We start from the raw sequence: 17,143 nt of genomic DNA on the forward strand, positions 1-17,143 counted from the left end.
AATTACGTGTAGCTGGGCGATCAAAACCTAGCGGCGCAGAAAACTGTGAAGGGGGCAAGGCATTACTACTAATGGCGGCCCCGTGACCTGTACGCTCTGGGGGAGGAGTTCGGTTGTAATTCGCAGACCTTGGCTCTACAGCATTCGGAAGACCCTTAGCCGCGGCCCCGAGACCTCCTGAAACAGCTGGAAAACGTGTGAATTGCCCTGGTCCACTCACAGGTTGAACGGGCGTTTGGAAAAGGTTATGTAAATTAAACTACGATTGATGTTCATTTCTGGAATGCCTAGAAGAGCTTTTCTTAGAGCTACGCCGGGAGCCCGCCTCTGATCGATATTCAGCTAAAACTACCTCTTTACGTTGTTCAGCCCTCAACTGAGCGTCTTTGAGTGCGAACTCAGCAGCTCTCGCTTCGGCTTTCGCGGCGGCTTCAGCAGCTCTCGCTTCGGCCTCAGCTCTCGCGGCGGCCTCTGCTCGTACAGCCTCAGCAGCTCTCACGGCAGCCTCAGCTCGTATGGCCTCAGCTCTCGCGATGGCCTCAGCAGCTCTTGCTTCGGCCTCAGCTTGGATCTGGAGCTCCTCTCGTCTTAGCTGTAGGTTAATTTGTGCAACTATCCGACGAACTCTTAGACATCCTAGTGCTTACATTTGAGGCGCTATCCTCAGGATGTATGTCAGCATCCAACATTTCGGAGTACTCACTTTCTTTTTGTTCGAAGTTATTTTTTAACGAGTTAAATTCGGGATCTACCCTATCACGAAGTTCTGCCAAGATTGCAGAGTTAAAGATTTTAGTCAAAAGAGCATGGAAATGCCGTAATTCCTCTTCTAAAGTAGATAACTTAGATCTAAAAATTAACAGTTCCTGCTTATCACTCAAAGAACCTAGGGCTACAGAAAGTTTCCCAATTTGAGTCAAAATATCCCGTCTAAGATGCCGGGCTTCTCGAACTGACTTAGCCTCATCGTTACTGGGTCCCTCCCCAGAATGGCCTGCCCGACCGCAAAGAACATCATCAGGCTTAAACTCAGTCGAGTCTACGGCGGTCGAGTCCTTGTCTCCACCGAGTGTAGACATATTAAATGTTGGGGCTAAATTTAACAATTAAAAAATTAAGTTACACAAACACACAAAATTATTAGGCTACAGTATTTATAAAAAACTTAACTGCAAAGACCGTAAAAATACAAAAAAGAATTTAAATGCACGATACCGTAGCTGTACGAGTATGAAGTCCTAAAGTCCACAAAACTTGCTTGGATTCTTCCACTTGAATCTACAAGCACAGATGGATTGTCTTTAATCTTCTTTCTTGCCAATGAATGTCAAAGTTATTTTTCTTCAGTACCAAACTGAGAAGAAATGTCTTTACTTTTCTTTGCTTCTGTAAGAGTGTAGACTACCAACCAATAAATCTTCTTTTATTATTTCTTGTACTTCCAAGTAGTTCTTCCGCACTAGCTGACAACAAACACGTCGTTTATTTTTATGCCTTCAAGTGCTTCTTGGCCTACCAGCTAACAAAATCGTCTTTTATTTTTTATGGTCACAGCGGTAAACCATAATCTCTTCGTGGGAAAATTGTAACATAAAGTTCCCGGATCCGTTTGTCTGCATGTAGTGACCGAAAAAGAAACACTCCTCGAAACGTCTATTCAAAAAGTGTATTCCTGTAAAATTAGCCCGCGGCTATCGAAAATTAGATGCAACGCCGTACACCACTAAAACTTGTCACTACAGAACAGATTACTTGGATAAAAGACGGAGAATTTGTCCAGCTAGCAAGCACCAAATAAACCAGTTAAATGTGCGACCGACTTCCAACACACAACTTCAAGAATGAATCAGAAAAATTTGTGATAACTCAAAGGCACGTCAGCAGTTCGTGTGATACAATATTTCATGTTTAAACAGGTTTCAACTGAAACAGGTTTAAACAGGTTTGACACAAGTCTTACGAACGATGGTGCAATTTTGGCTCATGTTTTAGGAATTTCCATGACGTAATATTCAGTAGACTTGAACGGTTTTTATATGACGTTTGATTAGGTGAACAATTGTCTGGAACAGTCATAACAAAGTTTATTAAATTACTATATGTGCCAATTGTCATTTTACCATAAACAGATTATTTAAGATAAATAGAAGCCCTTCTATTGTCAGACGTAATAAAAGCCTTCGTATCCCCTTCTCTAGATATCCCTGTGTTCAATGCATGTTCTATAAGACTATTGTCAAAATACTCGTAATATGACGCCGGCGCCGAGTCAGACTGCACTCACACTCTACGCCTTCCAGTGGTGCCAGACGTCACCACTGTAGCGGATTAAAACTCATCTGCTACAGTTTATTTATACTTGCTAATTTTTGAGCTCTTTCAAAAATATTTTTGCTACAATTTATTAAAACCCGCTACAAGTCATAAAATATCAATAAATATGAATCTTATGGACATTACTTTAATAGAAACAGGTAAATATCCATTTGGCATTTTTTATTTGCTCGTCTCGTTAGCTCAGTGGTTAGGCGCCCGGCTCAAGGTTATGCGGCGCTGGTTCGACTCTCGGGGTATGCGCTTGAGCAGGCATTTCAGGACTGCTCTCCATTCAGCGGCACCTAGTGAATGAAATAATTCTCCGGCAACAACACTTCTACTTTGCTCCTTTTGCGAGTATGAGTTTATTGCAAAGAAATGAATGAACTTCCACGTCGGAACGTTGTAGCCAAATAATGCCTTGAATTCAAGTAGAACGAGTTAAACTAATTCAGAACATAAAAAACTACACTACAACCATAATAAAGTACAAATATTTTTGCTTTTTGTTCGATATTATTTGGAAAAGTTGCCGCGTAATCTCAGAATAGATTCGAAATTCTGGATTTGAAATTAACTATTCTAGAATATTCTAGAATAGCCAGGTATTTTGTATTGTGCATCTCTAGTCCTGGGCAAAGATCAAAACCCTAATCTTATTCTTAAGTCTAACCTTTACTTTAACCCTTCCTAACTTTAATCTTAACTCTGCCAACACTTGATTGTAACCATGGCATTAAGTGTGGAAAAATAGCCACTTCCTTTCCTAATAGCTCTCATATTAAAAAATGAAGAAATTCTGACAGGAAGGGTTACAAAATTTTGACTATATTATAATAGAATGACAAGACAGTTTTTCCCGAAATGGAACAAAATTAATCTAGGAATAGATCAAAGTTTAAACAAAGGGAGCAAATGGTACACCCTAGTCCCTAACCCAGTAGTGCTCAAACTTTACGTCGCGATGCCCTGGTGCGTCGTTTCACTTTTCCAAAGGCGTTGCAGAATAGTTCTGTTTCTTTGCTGAACTCAGTTTAAGATTATAAAAATGAGCTTAACCTTTTGAGGACCGCTGGGACACATATGTGTCCCATGCACTTAGCCGATTACACTGCAATTAACCAAAAAATTTGCCACTGCTGATACCCTAAAGTTGTATTGATGTATTGAATGTCTATCCTTAAAAAAAATTTATTAGCAAAACAGTAAGGTTGTAAATACTCCTATAGCCTACTGGCTAATTTCTGGTTCTTGTGTTTTTTGTCCACAGAAGTTCTACAGAGTCTGCAGAAGGTTTTCAATCCTCTTTGACCAATCGCCATCTTTCGGTGAAGCGGTGGCCATGTGCTCCAACCAGTTGTTTTATATCAATATCTTGGACTGGATCGTCATGCTATTGTCTGTTTGTTTTTCCATTTTTCTAACGTAATACAGTATGCCGAATAGTCTTTTTTTTTTTTTTTTACTTCTATTATGTTTTAACGTGTAAAACATACGGTACGGTGTAAACCCAAATTTCTCATATTACTGTGACATGCCACTATACTACCTCCCAGCTAGCGATGCCTGTCATTTTTGCATTAATTCAACGTTTGCTAACGTTGGATCGGTGTGGTAGTGATGAGTTTAGCTGACTGGGGTCTAAAATTATCGCTTTATCAAAGCAACTTTATATCAAAGCATGCTTGACATCTTCAAGACATAACTTCTCTGGGTATAATTGAATTTCCGCAAGATGATAATGTTGTTTTTGCTAGTTTGTTTTAGTCATTGTTTTCATGTCAAGTTATAGCCTATCTATTTGGTGAGTCGTGCAAGGCCTGGTGCGTTGTGCTTGAAATGGCTTTGCCCGTGGTAGGATTTCGTTGTGGGATTTTCTTTGCCTGCCTTGCTCTTCTTTGCTATGAGCTAAACGCATCAAGACGTGTTCCCCACACCACCACCAGCAACTGTCCATACAAATTTTAAATATATCAGCTAAAGCTATTTGGGCTAATAAAGCTATAGCCTAAATATATGTTGTTTATTTTTTTTTATTGTAACAGTTTCTTTTTTTTATTTTCCCTTTATAGCCTATCTTAAATTTTTGTGAAGGTGTTGCGACCGTGCCAAATTTTTTTCAACCCAATAACTTACTTCGGTCACAAGCACGTTTTAACGTTAGCATTTTGTCGCTTCTACCTTTTTCTCGACCTTTGCTATGTTGACGTGTATTGTTTTTGATATGATGGTCAGAAATAAAAAAATAACCTGAACCGATAGCTCAATTGGTTAGCGCGTCACTTCTGGAACGAAGAAGCTTCAAGATCAAGCGGCGCTGGTTCGACTCTCGGGGTGTGCGCTTGAGCAACGCACGTTAAGGACTGCTCTCCATTCAGCGGCATCTAATGGATGGAATAGTTCCCCGGCAACAAGACTTTAACAATCGGAAACTTCACTCTGTCAATCTCGGTGACCGGGCCTGCGTCAGTGATTCAAAGCCTCTACAAGTAGCCTATGCGAAACTGCCAGGATTAAGCTCTGCAAGAAGCTTTCCCAGTCTGAGGATAAAGATTCAATCAATCAATCAATCAATCAATAAGATGTCTATGGTGTTATTTCAGTTTGAAAACAGTGAAGAGTTGAGGTTACAAGCAGGGTCAGTGGCGTAGCCAAGAGAGGGAGGGGGGTTTGGGGGTTACAACCCCCCCCTTTGGCACGCGTGTGACGTCACGATATTGAGAATGATGCTTTCAGTCTAAAAAAAATTGCCTAATTTTAAACAAAATTGTGTTAAAAGAGCGAGTTTTGCCAATACCAAACATTCAAACATCTCAGCCAGGAATTAGCAACAAGAAAACATAGAGACTTAGCTTTATTTCCGAAAAATGCCGAAGAAAACATGATCTTATCCTTTTGCTATGCCACCGGACAGCACCATTTTACAGGAATATTTGTGCCCACATTTTAGTTGAAAATGCTCTCAGAATGCACCAAATTCAAAGTAATTATTCAAAATTTTCTGGGGGAGGCCCCCCAGACCCCCCGCCGCTGGGTGGTCAAACCCCCCCCCCTTTCGAAATTCCTGGCTACGCTACTGAGCAGGGTTGCCATATTGGCGTTTTTTGGCGTGTTTTGAAAGCGTTTGGTAGGAGAAAATTACGTTTGGCAGTTTGGCATTTTTTACTTTAGTGTTGTTTTTGGCATTTTTTGGCGTTTTTTTGTAATTATTGCCGGTACAACTCACCACTACAGTTTTTCAAAGACTTTTATCAATGAAAGTCCATCAAAAGACTTTAATTTATGGTCTGGAAACTCCAAATTCCTAATTTATTCAAATGGAAGCTCCAGAGGCCACTGGCCACTGGCCAGTCACCAACCAAAGTTGGAGTGGGACTGGACAGCTGGAGGGATGCGTTTTTGACATTTATTTTCTTGCCAATGGACTAGTAAGTGTTAAGTGTTAACACGATAACAGGTTATGGTTAATGATGCGATGTCCGTTTTGAGCTGAAAGAACTCTCGGTAACAGCTACCGGTAGGCTACTGTGTATGAATGGCTGGCTGGGCCGAACATGCAGGTAGGCTATACGGGAGGCTACTGACTCGAAGAGCTCATGTTCACTGTACTGCCTACTCGGAATTTCATTGACTTGAGCTGCTGAATTGGTACCGGAAGTTCCTTAGTTAGTAAGTGAGTTCCTCACTAGTACGGTACCGTACGTACAGTCTACCATAAGGACGCAAATTTTTTTTGCCTTTTTAAGCCAATTTCAGCAAAATTTACTGGTAGGTCTAGGCTACACCAAATGCAAAAAAAATTTCACAAAAAGTTCAGTGGGGTTTTGAATCCCTTAAAATCCCCCTCACCTAAATACATACCGTAAATCGAGGAAACGTAGGGCCTACGCTGGCGCCCTACAGTATCTGTGCATTGTGTCAAAGACCATCCAAGTTTACATTAGCTACACCGGTATATTCTGGTACTGGTATATACTGGTATATAGCCTACTACAACTGGTATATATGTCTTTTTTATATCTCTGATTCATGAATATTGCTGTGTAGCCTAAGTAAAACAAACAAATTTATTTTCACACGAGTCAGTTCAATCATGAAGAGATAAAAATAGATTTTGATCAGTTAGTAGCTAGATCATCTTCAGTTTAGCTTATTCAAATAGAATATTTGCGGATTGCGCCGCAAAAGTTTCAAACAGTTGTTTAATATTATGTAAAAACATGCACTACAAGATGGCTTGTGAGAGGGAAAGTTCTTTACAACTTACCGCATCAACCAATTGTAATGAGCTTACCGCATACTTTACCGCAGCAGAAAATGCTCAATCAACACCTGATGCCAGATATAAATGTTTGTAATAGATCGCAAAACTTTTCGATATTTTGTGTTTTCTACACCAATCGTCCAAGAAGTTGAGGGCGTCAGTGCAGATGCCATGCATTTGTGCTAATAACTGTAGCCTCTTGACATGTAAAGTTATCAGGTGTAGGTGTATTTTCTTCATGCCATGAACATTGTGAAAATCCTTAAACCTTAAAAGTGTTTGTGATATTTGCCAATGGTGTTTCTTCATATTGTCCTCTTTTCTCCTGTTGAAGTTTAACACTGAGTTTTTTGTTTTTCAGACTTTGGCTAGATTGGTTATAAAGCATGCATTAAATGAATAGCCTACTGTAAAAAGTAGATATGTGGGACAGAATGTTTGTGTCGCCAAGCAAGAAAAACAAACCTGAACTAACATACCACTACCAGTGATTCTGATAACATTGAGGAATGCTATTGCATGCAGGTTAAACTTATAAAACCTGCTAGAAAAGCAGCCCTTCCCCATAGATTCCCCCCAGGCCAATTGGTCTTTATCACCCTCCGCTGATTGCGCTTGGGGTCATTTCATTATAATTCATCCAGAAAATTGAAATTTTGGAACCATAGAATTTAGAATTGTCCCATTTTTTCACAGTTTAAAATGCTTGAAATTCTGAGTTATTTGGCACAAATTTTGTCAAAATTGGTTGAGCAGTTTTTGTTTTATCGCTATTTTAATGTTTGACCACCAGGTGGCGATTTTTTTAGTGAGCCGCATAAAACTGCTCATATCTTGGGACTTAGTTGCCCAATCTTCATAAAATTGGTATCTATCCCCCCATTTTCAGGGGTGGGCTTTCCAAAAATGAAGGTTAAAATGAGCTAGGAGTGATACTTTTTGTGATATAAACATTTGTAGTGCTTCGATAGCCTGGCCGATTTCGCCATGCGGCCACGTGTTTTTTTCAAAATTTTTATGATCATTATTATTAGCATAGATGATATATTCCAAAAATGTCTTTTTAATCACTTACAATTAACAACCTCATAATAAAAATTGTGCACAAAAATGCAGAATTTTTAAAATAGTCAAAAACATTGGATTTTAATTTTTTTTATCAGCCCATACTGGGCGGTCCGCCCCTCCCCCCCCTTACTACGCCACTGTATGTCAAGCAAAGCATAGTAGTATAATACATTATTACACAAAGTGAAGGAGTCAAGACATAAAGATGAAGAAGTTTAATACATCGAAAGGATGTAATGAGCTTGTCCGATGTGGGAAATAATTATATCATTTTCCAAACATGTCTCGCTGCTACTGGTACGACAGTGTGCATAGTACAATTGCGTTACTTTGATTTGTCAGAAGTTACATTAAAGAACAGCGACAGTCTTAATAGTAAAGTGAGTTATATGCAACAATCTGAGCAAGTATGTACATTGTACATTTGTACAACACCCCACCGGTACATAACATTGCAAAATAAAGTCACACTATTCTGACGATATAACTACAAGTCTATACACTTCTGCTATCATTTCTGAATTGGAATACAGTATATAGGCTTTGTCTGCACTGATCATTGTAAAATTACATACATACATCATTGTAAGATTATTAGTGCCAAGAAGTGTACGAAACATTAAAGATACTAGTTTTAAGTGACTTTCTGCAATAAAATACAATTAAAAAGGATTCAATAAACCTATAGTTTTGCATGCATAACTAGTGCATCCCATTTTGCATTGAACATCATGTGACACTGGACAAAATATGCTCACTGCAGAGCCATTACAACATGTGAGGGGCAACAATCGGAATGAATAAAAACGCAAGAACAAGGGCCGCCATGCATGTAAATAAACCGACAACCACGGTTTCTACCATGTAGCTAAACATGTGAAAAGCAGCATGAATTTGAACACGGGTTGTCATGCATGCGAATAAACTTTAAACCACAGTTTCTAGCATGTATTGTACAGTAACTAAGCTCTGTGAAAGGAAGCAAAAATATAAATACAACATAAATGAACAAAGGTTGTTGTACACTTGGACACATAGAACAACATGCCATTATTGTAACATTAGTCAAGACCTAGACAGCAATTTCAGGCAACCAAACCCAACCTAATAGAAGCCAATCAATGCTCTTCTTGAATGCAAATGAAGCGACGATTCACAGTTTCCATGTTTGGAGCCGAAAATGTGTATATTCTGCCTGTTATAGTGGAAACTGTCCAAAATCATCTGGATTGAAGAAATTCAAGACCAGGCACAGTGCTTCCACGCTGGAATCTTTGTTGAGTATTTCTCACTGGCACCAGTTCCTCAGCTTTTATATAGAAGAAAGTTACACTTGTTACAGCTTCAGAGCAGTATTGATAGGCAGCTGCAGCAGTCAAAATTTGGTTAGCAGTTGGTCTGCCTAGACTTTCGTTACCCAGCTTCCTTTTTACCACTCCATCAATCTCGTCACATGGAGATTTACCATGATTTGTGGCAAAAAATGACCACTTTTGAACAAAGGTTCCAGCGTGGAAGCACTGTGCCTAGTACTCATGGATACCATTACTTTAGTTCAAGTTGTATTGGTTCTTTCAGTTTTAAGCGCGTATCAGATGATTCACAATTCGCTGGCACACATTGTTTCTTCGAGGCAGCCCCAATGATAAACATCCAAGATGTAAGTGTCATGTCTTATGTAGCATGTGTTTATGACGGACAGTGGTGGGTTAGGCTTGTTGAATTATTGTGGACAAAGAAAAGAGTGATGGTCTGGTCAATTTTATGCATCCTTGTGGCCCCTCTCCATCTTTCGATTAGCCTGGCTGTGAAGATAAGTGTTACATGCACATTTTTTCAATCATGATGATTTTGGACAGTTTCCACTATAACAGGCAGAATATACATATTTTCGGCTCCAAACATGGAAACTGTGAATCGTCGCTTCATTTGCATTCAAGAAGAGCATTGATTGGCTTCTATTAGGTTGGGTTTGGTTGCCTGAAATTGCTGTCTAGGTCTTGACTAATGTTACAATAATGGCATGTTGTTCTATGTGTCCAAGTGTGCAACAACCTTTGTTCATTTATGTTGTATTTATATTTTTGCTTCCTTTCACAGAGCTTTGTTACTGTACAATACATGCTAGAAACTGTGGTTTAAAGTTTGTTCGCATGTATGACAACCCGTGTTCAATTGTATAGTAATTCATGCTGCCTTTCAGATGTTTAGCTACATGGTAGAAACCGTGGTTGTCGGTTTACTTACATGCATGGCGGCCCTTGTTCAATTGCGTTTTTATTCATTCCGATTGTTGCCCCTCACATGTTGTAATGGCTCTGCAGTGAGCATATTTTGTCCAGTGTCACATAATGTTCAATGCAAAATGGGATGCACTAGTTATGCATGCAAAACTATAGGTTTATTGAATCCTTTTTAATTGTATTTTATTGCAGAAAGTCACTTAAAACTATCTTTAACGTTTCGTACACTTCTTGGCACTAATAATCTTACAATGATGTATGTATGTAATTTTACAATAATCAGTGCAGACAAAGCCTATATACTGTATTCCAATTCAGAAATGATAGCAGAAGTGTATAGACTTGTAGTTATATCGTCAGAATAGTGTGACTTTATTTTGTAATGTACTTTCTTTCTCAGATTGTTATGTATTTTTTAGATTGTTGCATATAACTCACTTACTATTAAGACTGTTGCTGTTCTTTAATGTAACTTCTGACAAATTAAAGTAACACAATTATACTGTGCACACTGTCGTACCAGTAGCAGCGAGACATGTTTGGAAAATGATATAATTATTTCCCACATCGGACAAGCTCATTACATCCTTTCGATGTATTAAACTCCTTCATCTTTATGTCTTGACTCCTTCACTTTGTGTAATAGTGTATTATACTACTATGCTTTGCTTGACATACAGTGACGTAGTAAGGGGGGAGGGGCGGACCACCCAGTATGGGCTAATGAATTGTTAATGATTAAAGTAGAATTATTGGAATAGGAGTCAGTTATCTACATCAATATTAGCATTGAGAAGAAAGCTTGACTACAGTTCTGCTCATAAAATAGTTGTAATACAAGTAGTGGTAATGAAATCTAAAGTCTTATCCCAAAATTCCAAAAAAAATAAAATCCAATGTTTTTGACTATTTTAAAAATTCTGCATTTTTGTGCACAATTTTTATTATGAGGTTGTGAATTGTAAGTGATTTAAAAGATATTTTTGGAATATATCATCTATGCTAATAATAATGATCAAAAAAATTTTGAAAAAAATGTGTGGCCGCATGGCGAAATCGGCCATGCTATCGAAGCACTACAAATGTTTGTATCACAAAAAGTATAACTCCTAGCTCATTTTAACCTTCATTTTTGGAAAGCCCATCCCTGAAAATGGGGGGATAGATACCAATTTTATGAAGATTGGGCAACTAGGTCCCAAGATATGAGCATTTTTATGCGGCTCACTAAAAAAATCGCCACCTGGTGGTTAAACATTAAAATAGCGATAAAACAAAAACCGCTCGACCAATTTTGACAAAATTTGTGCCAAATAACTCAGAATTTCAAGCATTTTAAACTGTGAAAAAATGGGACAATTATAAATTTTATGGTTCCATGGCCTGGATGAATTATAATGAAATGACCCCTTGGTTGATACTTGATAGCTCCAACGGGTGCAACCTAGTTCGTACCCTGAACAGTTCGGACCCTCAGTTCGTACCCTGAAAAGATCGAGAGAAAAAATTAAAAAAAGCCGAAGTCGCTGATCGCAGTTTAATAGCACAAAGCCGAAGTCGCTGATCGGAGTTTCCGCAAACAAACTCGAGGGTTAGGGTTAGCGGAAACCGCGGAACTGCGGAAAAATATTTGCGGAAACTGCGATCAGCAAGGGTTAGAGCAGAGCATAGATTACTCGATGATTAGAGTTAGGGTTAGCCGAAACTGCGGTTAGCAAAACTGCTGAAAAATGTTTGCGGAAACTGCGATCAGCGAGGGTTAGGGTTAGAGCATAGATTGCTCTATAGTTAGGGTAAAGGTTAGCGGAAACTGCGGAAAAATGTTTGCGGAAACTGCGATAAGCGAGGGTTAGGGTTAAAGCATAGATTGCTCTATAGTTAGGGTTAAGGTAAAGGTTAGCGGAACCTGCGGAAAAATGTTTTCGGAAACTGCGATCAGCAAGGGTTAGGGTTAGAGCATAGATTAGCCTATGGTTAAGGTTAGCGGAAACTGCGATCAGCGACTTCCGCTTTTTTAATTTTTTCTTTTGATCTTTTTAGGGTACGAACTGAGGGTCCGAACTGTTCAGGGTACGAACTAGGTTGCATCCGCTCCAACTATGTGGCTGCCCCCTACAACCTTTGAAAGTTTGTTTTAATTTAGCTTGATACATGCAGTCTGTGTTTTGTTATTCATACTAAGTGGTCTATCAAGTTAAATTAAGACAATAAACCATCAGAGCTATATTTAGCAACATATATTATGGTGTATGGCCTTGCTGGTTAACAGGACAAGCTGCACTAACGGTTTGGCATTTTTTTGACATTTTTTTTAAACCCTGAAAAATCAGCAGTTTTTTGGCGGTTTTTATGAAACATTTGGCAGGCAAAGCTATTTTGGATCTGGCAACCCTGGTTGCAAGTGCGTTTTATTCCCTTCAAATTTGCAAAGCATATTTAGTTGGAAGTGGCTGCGTTTACGGCGCCGTAAATACAGCCGTTCCATGCCTTTTTTCTAGTCTTTACGTCGCTTTTAGTGCGCATGCGCGCTGTTGCTGAAAAAAGATAGATATATAACTAAATTCAACTGTTTTCACCAAGTGATTCAGTGGCGCATGCGGTCTGCGTCTGATTCTTACTCACAAGGATATGAGTTCGATACTTCCAAGAGGTGTGCTTTTTTTTAAGCTAAATTCTCACCTGAAGTGACTCAATCGTTAGGCTGCGCATTTTTGTGGCCGTTTAGTTTGTTTTTAATTCTGAACATCAAAACGAAAAAACAGTATATGACAAACATAGCAGAGATCTAGAAAAGGGTAGAAGAGACAAAACGCGGACGTTATACCGTGCATGATACCAGATAGCCGAGAACGTCTGCGCGGCGTTCGAAAGAACGCGGCTGTGTCTCGGTAACGACACTTAATGGCAAGCCAAAATAAGGGGAACAGCTGACTCGAAGACTAAATGTCACTTCGCTGCTTCCTGTTGTCTGTTGTATCGCATCTGTGATCGCAGTGTAGGCTACTGTATGTTATCGCAATGGGCGCAAATAAAAACACGATTATTATTATAAAGCAGGACAATCAGTTTAAAATATGACGTCGTCGTCGTGTGAGCCTCTGGGGCCGACTGCCGAGTGTCTATCCTTTTACCACCCCAGATTCACGATGTTCCCGGACTACACTGGAAGGCTAGAGAGCATCCAGTCTTTGGTTTCGTCATCCATAACACACAGACCTTCCACTCCGTTAGGTGGCTTGAAGATGGAACAGTCATTGATGATGTGGTCTGCGGTCTGTTCCTCGGCACCACATTCACAGAAGGAGGAAGAGGCCATTCCCCATTGGTGCATGGTTGAGCGGAAAAGCCCGGCGTCCTGTCTTGGTAGTGTTAGGCCGATTGGGCGTGTGTCGGCGTCGGGGATGAACGAATAGAGTTTGGTGGCGCTTGACCTCCATTCAGAACTCCATTTATGGTCCGCCCAAGCAGCCGCAGAGACGTCTTGTTCTCAAACCTTTAGTTAGGCTACTTTACGATTCAATCGTTAGGCTACGCATTTTTGTGGCCGTTCAATCAATCAATCAATCATTTTATTTTTCGTCATTAACGCGTCCGGGACGAAAAAGATACTAACTACAAAAATCGATATAAACCTACCAGCACGTTAACGAACGGGAAAAGGTGGCAAAACCTTGAAAGGTTTAAAACGTGCCTGAATGAAAAATTATGCAGTAGGCTATAGGCTATCAGTAGTTAGCACGGCCACAAAACCCAAAAAACAAATAGCAAAAAAATAAAACAAAAACAGAAACAGCTTAGTTTGTTTTTAGTTCTGACCATCACAACAAAAAATCAGTTTAAAATATGGCACGATCGAACACCTTAATAATTTTTTTTATAAATTTAGAAAGAAAAAAAAGGCTAGTGAGTTTTTTTTTCTTTAAAATTCTATAACTTATTCATAAAATTTTTAGGTGTTTACGACCGTGCCATATTTTAAACTGATTTTTTGTTGTGATGGTCAGAACTAAAAACAAACTAAACTGAACGGCCATAAAAATGCGTACCGGTAGCCTAACGATTGAATCGTAACGTAGCCTAACTAAAGGTTTGAGAACAAGACGTCTCTGCGGCTGCTTGGGCGGACCATAAATGGAGTTCTGAATGGAGGTCAAGCGCCGCCAAACTCTATTCGTTCATCCCCGACGCCGACACACGCCCAATCGGCCTAACACTACCAAGACAGGACGCCGGGCTTTTCCGCTCAACCATGCACCAATGGGGAATGGCCTCTTCCTCCTTCTGTGAATGTGGTGCCGAGGAACAGACCGCAGACCACATCATCAATGACTGTTCCATCTTCAAGCCACCTAACGGAGTGGAAGGTCTGTGTGTTATGGATGACGAAACCAAAGACTGGATGCTCTCTAGCCTTCCAGTGTAGTCCGGGAACATCGTGAATCTGGGGTGGTAAAAGGATAGACACTCGGCAGTCGGCCCCAGAGGCTCACACGACGACGACACCATATTTTAAACTGATTGTCCTGCTTTATAATAATAATCGGGTTTTCATTTGCGCCCATTGCGATAACATACAGTAGCCTACACTGCGATCACAGATGCGATACAACAGGCAACAGAAAGCAGCGAAGTGATATTTAGTCTTCGAGTTGGCTGTTCCCCTTATTTTGGCTTGCCATTAAGTGTCTTTACCGAGACACAGCCGCGTTCTTTCAAACGCCGCGCAGACGTTCTCGGCTATCTGGTATCATGCACGGTATAACGTCCGCGTTTTGTCGCTTCTACCTTTTTCTAGATCTCTGCTATGTTTGTCATATACTGTTTTATCGTTGTGATGCGCAGCCTAACGATTGAGTCACTTCAGGTGAGAATTTAGCTTAAAAAAAAAAAGCACACCTCTTGGAAGTATCGAACTCATATCCTTGGGAGTACGAATCTGACGCAGACCGCATGCGCCACTGAATCACTTGGTGAAAACAGTTGAATTTAGTTATATATCCATCTTTTTTCAGCAACAACGCACATGCGCACTAAAAGCGACGTAAAGACTAGAAAAAAGGCATGGAACGTCTGTATTTACGGCGCCGTAAACGCAGCCACTTCCTATTTAGTTACATTTGTCCAAGCTCGAGTCGACATTTGCAAAATACTTCCCGGAAAAATTTTCAAATTACAAATAGATTCGTGATCATTTCGTAGTAGGAAATCTGTCAAATTTTTGGATTCAGTGAATGACGATTATCCAGGTTTGGTGAAAGAAAGCACTGTGAATTATTATCCCATTCGCCACGTCTTATTTATGTGAAGCAAAATTTTCTGCCTTGGCTGTGATAAAACCAAATATCGATCACAAATAAACAGTGAATGAGAAATGCGGGTGGCAATTTCAAAATTCTCTCAAGATTCGATAAACTTTGACAAAACCTTTGCAGTTGGCCGAGGTCAACAAATACAACTGTTCTTTATCACCAATTTAATGTGCTCAGAATTGACGATATTATTAAATTAGAAACTGCAAAATTTATGTACAAATATGTGCACAAAATGCTGCCCCGGGCCTTTGCTGGCTGCTTTATTTTTGTAAATGAAATTCACCATCATAAAACCCGTCAGAACCAAAAAAATGATTTATATTTGCCTTCTACAACGTCAAACTCTGGTAAGAAGATGCTATGTTTTAATGGAGTGAAACTATGGAATCAAGTACCAAAAGAAATAAAAGTAAAGTCTTACAATGCTTTTAAATTTAAATCATCATCATCATCTTAATCCATCGTCGGTTTGTTCCCCACTAGTGGGGGTGGCCGATTAAATAAGGCAGTGGCTATTTGGCCGGCGCCGGTCTTTGAATCTGAAACACTATTTGACCGGTCATGACGTCACTATACAAGTCACTTTTTTTCTTTTTCTCTTTCAAAGCAAAAGACGAGAGCACGTATATAAGCTCTAAATCCGACTATTTTATTCAACTCGTTACGTGGCGAGTGCGATACGTCGCCGCCTCCTATTCTAGAGGGACTGAGTTCGATACTACTCGGAAGCGTTCTTTTTTTTTATTTATTTTTTTTTAACTAAATTTTGACACGAAGTGATAAGTGGTCCAATTTTCCGATCGTCCATTTTTTTTAAAAGAAAATTACATTTTTGCTCTCAAGTTAGTTATAGCCTATACAATACTTCTTTAAAAAATGGTTTTACCATTACCATTTTTTTAAAAGAAGTATTGTATATAACTAACTTGAGAGTAAAAATGTAGGGTCGTTCGGCAAACACGGTCACTTATGACGATCGGAAAATTACCAAGAGAAATTTTCAAATTCCAGCAAATTAAAAAAACTCTAACTTTATTACTCACATTTGAAAAGACATAAAAAAAATGGGCTGTAGGCTACTCAAATTAAAAATTGACCACAAAAATGCGCTTCGGTTCAAAGTTTAGATAAAAAAAAAATGAAAAAAAACCGACGCTTCCGGATAGTATCGAACTCATCCCCTCTAGAATGGCAACCCGAGACGCAACGTAGGCGCCAGGGACTGAGTTGAACAAAACGTGTTGAATTTAGAACTTTAAATCGGCGCTTTACGTCTTTTGCTTTGAAAGAGAAAAAGAAAAAAGGACTTATGTAGTGACGTCATGACCGGTCAAATAGTGTTTCAGATTCAAAGACCGGAGCCGGTCAAATAGCCACTGCCATTAAATAATATTTTGGAGCATAGATTTTCCAGCCGGATGCCCTTCCTGACGCTAACCACAGTTATTGGCGGTGGGCCTAGCCTTTACTTAAAAAAGTATTTCCTGCAAGGCAGCAGGATTTCTAACAAGTTTTAGCCAACCAGTCGAGGTTGTTGCCCATGAGGTGGGACGTGGACCCACTTGTTAGTTTGGTGTGTGATCAAGACCAGTGTTCCCCGAGACCCATGGTGTAACAATCCATGGCGACTGCCCAGGGTTCAAAGGTGCTACTTGTACCACACACCTACCTCACTTTAAATATAAATGTTTATTAAAGAATTTGTACAATGATCACTCCTGAAACGTATCATCCACTTATTTCTCTACACAATGTTTTTTTTATGTTGCCCTGTGTTATTCCATTGTTAATGTATTGTTAATTCCATTGTTAATTTTTACAAATTAAAGTGCTGGTATTGTGCTATATATTACAGGCCTCGAAATTTGTTTTTTTTTCCGGCGGTCAAGCATGTCCTACCGGACTGGCCCTTTCAGCGGACATTTAGTATCTCAACTGGA

Source organism: Aplidium turbinatum, chromosome 16 (genome assembly GCF_918807975.1).
Source record: "Aplidium turbinatum chromosome 16, kaAplTurb1.1, whole genome shotgun sequence".
Taxonomy (NCBI): domain Eukaryota; kingdom Metazoa; phylum Chordata; class Ascidiacea; order Aplousobranchia; family Polyclinidae; genus Aplidium; species Aplidium turbinatum.